Source organism: Protobothrops mucrosquamatus, unplaced genomic scaffold (assembly GCF_001527695.2).
Source record: "Protobothrops mucrosquamatus isolate PMUCROS unplaced genomic scaffold, P.Mucros_1.0 scaffold1779, whole genome shotgun sequence".
In the NCBI taxonomy this organism is placed as follows: Eukaryota; Metazoa; Chordata; class Lepidosauria; order Squamata; family Viperidae; genus Protobothrops; species Protobothrops mucrosquamatus.
The window spans coordinates 46,312-51,124 of NW_015387917.1; positions in this window are offsets into that span (position 1 = coordinate 46,312).

Sequence of the window (4,813 nt, forward strand, 5' to 3'; positions counted from 1 at the left end):
GGGGAGAGCTGGCAAAAAGGTTGTAAAATTGGGCATAACTTACTCAGCAGCCGCCTTGCTTAGGAACAGACATTCTGCTTTCAGTTGTGGTCATAGGTTAAGGTTTACCCATATAAACTTAACAAATAAATAAAATTTATTTCTAGATTCTTAATGTAATGGTTCAAATGATTTTAAATGATTTAATGGCTCAAACTGCTGTGGCTGTTGCATTGCTCATATGCTGAAATCATTTGAAGATCTCAGAAAGCAAAGGGTTAAGGAAGTCAAATGTTTCCTTCAGCAGCATATGGGTGGGGAGTTGGAAGGGACCTTGGAGGTCATCTAGTCCAACCCCCTGCTCAGGCAGGAAACCCTATACCATTTCGGACAAATGGCTGTCCAGTTTCTTCTTAAAAACTTCCAGTGTTGGAGCATTCACCATTTCTGGAGGCAGGTTGTTCCACTTGTTAATTGTTCTAACTATCAGGAAGTTTCTCCTTAGTTCTAGGTTGCTTCTCTCCTTGATTGGTTTCCATCCATTGCTTCTTGCCCTGCCTTCAGGCGCTTTGGGGAACAGCTTGACTCCCTCTTCTTTGTGGCAGCCCCTGAGATATTGGAACTCTGCTATCATGTCCCCCCTCGTCCTTCTCTTCATTAAACTAGACATACCCAATTCCAGCAGCCTTTCCTTATATGTTTTAGCCTCCAGTCGCCTAATCATCTTTGTTGCTCTTCTCTGTACTCTTTCTAGAGTCTCAACATCTTTTTTATATTGTGGTGACCAAAACTGGAGGCAGTATTCCAAGTGTGGCCTTACCAAGGCATTGTAGAGTGGTATTAATACTTCACGTGATCTTGATTCTATCCCTCTGTTAATGTAGCCTAGCACTATGTTGGCCTTTTTGGCAGCTGCAGCACACGGCTGGCTCATATTTAAGTGATTGTCCACTAGGACTCCAAGGTCCCTCTCACAGTTACTACTATTGAGCAAGGTACCCCATATTCCTAATTTTATATTCTGCCTGGTTTTCAAGTTCATTTCAGTTCAAGTTCTCCGAAAACAAGTATAAGAACATCTTATAGATGACTGCATAGGAGAAAGTTCTCTTGAGTTCAACAGAACTTCAATATATTGGTTGAAACCTTCATGTTACAAGATTCTCTTGAATACTTGGAATTTGGAATGGCAGCAGTGAGGGACATTTTTCAAATTACTATTATAGAGTACTTTCAAAACAAACCAACATACAGGCTTTGAAACATTCCATGAAATTCTTTTTTAAAGAATAGTAATCTTACTAACCCTATCAGAAAATAGTAGAACCTATCTGTTGTTGGATGACCTCAAACATCTAAGCAATATTGAACTGGCCTAATGCATAAATGGGACACCACCCCAAAATCTCAGAGATGTAGGCTAGATAGGGAAGTTGAACATGCATCCCAAAAGAAGGCAAATGACTTCATATTGTGGCTAAGACTGCAACAATATGGACATGTCTGTGTCTAATGATGATGATGATACAGTCACAAAGGAACTGGCCAGTATAGAAACCTAAAACATCAAAACAACAACTATAACCCCAAGACCAAATACAGAAATTAGAATATTGGGAAATTAAATAATTGTAATTGTTTCAACTATCTGTCATCAACCAGACAGGATTACCCCATCCTCTGGACTGCTTTGAAACCAGTTTTTTTTTTTAAATAAACAGCATGGTTGGGGCCAATGAACCTCAGGCCTAGTGGGCATTTCCAAGGGAAGAAAAGGCATGGCTCCAGTATCTCCCAAGAAGGCATTGTTTAGTTGACAGGAGATGAACCACACCTGCCTTGTCAGACTTTGCAGGATGGACAGGGACAATGGGACAAAGACAGTCCCGTAAAGAGCCAGGGACCAAATAAGGAAAGGCTTTATAGATGGAAACCAACAGCTTGAGTTCCACTCAGAAACCAGCTAGCAACCATTGCAGCTCTTGAAGTGGTGGTGTCAGGTGGATATACTGAAGTGCATTCACAATTACTCATGCAGCCACTTTATGGACTAACTATAGTTCCAAGTGTGGCCCGCTATACACTATCCCAGACAAGACACGACTAAAGCATGAGTGACTGTGAGAAGAGCCTTTTGTTTCAGGAAAGGAGGCAGTTCAGTGTTAGAAGAGAGCCCTGGTGGTGCAGTGCAGTATTGCAGCTACTTCTGCTGACTGCCGTCTCCCAGCAGTTTGTCAGTTCGATTCTCACCGGGTCAAGGTTGAGCCAGCCTTCCATCCTTCTCAGGTTGGTAAAATGAGGACCCAGATTGTTGGGGGCAAAATGCTGACTCTGTAAACCACCTAGAGAGGGCTGTAAAGCCCTGTGAAGTGGTATATAAGCCTAAGTGCTAGTGCTATGTATAAATGGAAAAATGTGAAACCGAGAAAACAAAATTGGCAAATTAACCCAAAGGTGCTTTTCAAAGGGCAATTAGACTTTGTTTTTCCTTGAAGATGTTTCTCTTCTCATGCAAGAAGCTATATAAAGTTCTTTTTTTGGGATGAGATGCAAAACGTCTTCAAGGAAAAGCAAAAAAAGTCCAGTTGGTTTTTGAAAAAAACACTTTTGAGACAACTATGACCTGGATGACTGAGAACCTCCACAGACATTTGGTAGATTCACCCGCTCTTCTCTATGCCACTTTCTGAGTTTGGAGCAAATATGAAATACTTGGACTATCCCAATGGTATAAGCACCCCAAGAGGTTGCCGCCTTCTTTGTAATGAGAGCCCATTATTGTCTTCGAACTTCTGAAGGAAATGTTTCAACCTCTACCTCTCCCTTGATTTCCAGGTGCCTGCATCATAATTGCCACAATCTTTTTCAGTAACAAAGTTGGTCAAACCGGCCGATATGGACTGTCTTACAACTTGGCTTCTTCCTCTTTTATTTTTTACTTACAAACTGATAAGGATCTTTTTTGGATACTCTCTTGAGATTTTTTTAAGGTACATCTTTATGCATTCTGCATATTTTGACAACAGTGAAATTTGTTTCATTTTGGGTTGGGCACTAAGCACATTTCCTTGGAAGGAGAGGAATCAGCAAACATCTAAACATCCAAACATCCATATATCCTGTATTGCAGCTCATCCAATCCTTTGCTTGCTTGGGACTGAAAATATTTGAAGTTCAGGACATTTAGAAGACACTAAATGATATGCCTGTGTGCAGTTAGGAGCAGTAGATTTATTCTGGACCATTGACTTTTGAGGATGAGAGCTTGGTCATAAGGAGATGAATAAAGAGAAGAGGTTGAATGCAGAGCTCCATAGAGTCTTGGATATTTTAAAAACAATTCTACTTCATCTGCTGTGTGGCTAATCCATTATTTTTTTCCTTTTGGACAGGTTTCTTGGCATATTGCATAAGAGAAACAGCAGCGTAGCAGAAATCTGGAGATCACCAGTGAAGCTGCACTGATAATCTGGGGGCACAGTATTATATGTTTTCTTATTCTTTATCTTTTTTATTCTTTATCTTTTGTATCTTGATGTAATAGAATTAGACTCTGAAGCCAGATCAGAAAAGACATTTTCTTCCAAAAATAAAAGCAGATAATTTAAAATTCAATAGTTCAGCAACTGTTCCTTTGATAAATTTGGCCTTCTTTTCACCCTTTGCTTTAATGAAATCTCTGCATTGTCAAGGGAAACGGGTTTTTAAAAAACCATATCCAGGCCGCAGGTATTCAGGTGATATCCCTTTGTTGCCATCTAAAAGTCATGCATATTTTCAGCACACTTATGATATGCCAAGTTTTTCTTTAAAAAAAAACAAAACATGTGTTTTGTAATCATTTGCTGTTACAAATACTCTTAAGGCGTGCCAAAGTACCTGGTATTTGACCAATCCTGATAAATCTCTAAAAAATAAAGTTTTTTTTAAAAAAAGCTAAAACTTTCCAAGATAATAAAATGCATGTCACAGCCACTGTGACCCAGAGGTTTTAATTCAACTGCAATATTTTGTGAAGGACAGAATGCCCATTGGGACATACATCCGCACTGTAGATGTAGGTACACCAGAGATTTTTCTCCTACCTCTTTAAAATTCTTTTTTTTTTCAATATAAAATTTTTATTGTTTTTATCATAAAAAAAAAAGAAATACATCACAAATATTACACAATGTTATATCCCATCCCCCCACCCCCCGGACTTCCCAAACCAACCTAGGCTAATATTCAAATACAAGTAAACAAATATTAATATCTCTAACTCCAAAGTCTAAACTTAAGCAATCCATCTCCTCCGTATTAATAAAAATTATTCATTTAGTTAGTTCTTCAAATATCCAAAATCTTTACCATTTCAGCAAGATAGTTTAACACCATCCCTTACTTATACAAAGAAAAGAAAAGAAAAAAAATTCCCACGTAAAGTTAACAAATTAATTCTGTCATTTCATGAAGCTACCCTATAAAAAGTCATTTGGAACCCTTAATAAGATTTACAACTTCAATTACTTAATTATCCTTCAATCATTTTCAATTATAACAACATTATATTTATAATAATCTTCCTTTTAATAAAAATTGTTGATTTAATTAATTCTTCAAATACCCAAAATCTTTATCATTTCAGCAAGGTAAAAAAAAAAAAAAAAAGGAAAAATTCCCATCTTCCATAAAGTTAACAAGTAAATTCTATCATTTCATCAAACTACACCTATAAGAAATCATTTTAATCCCTTAATAAGGTTTACAACTTCAGTTACTTAGTTATCATTCAATTGTTTATCAAATATACCATTAACAATAGGTCCACCTCCTTCAACCATTATTAAATCAA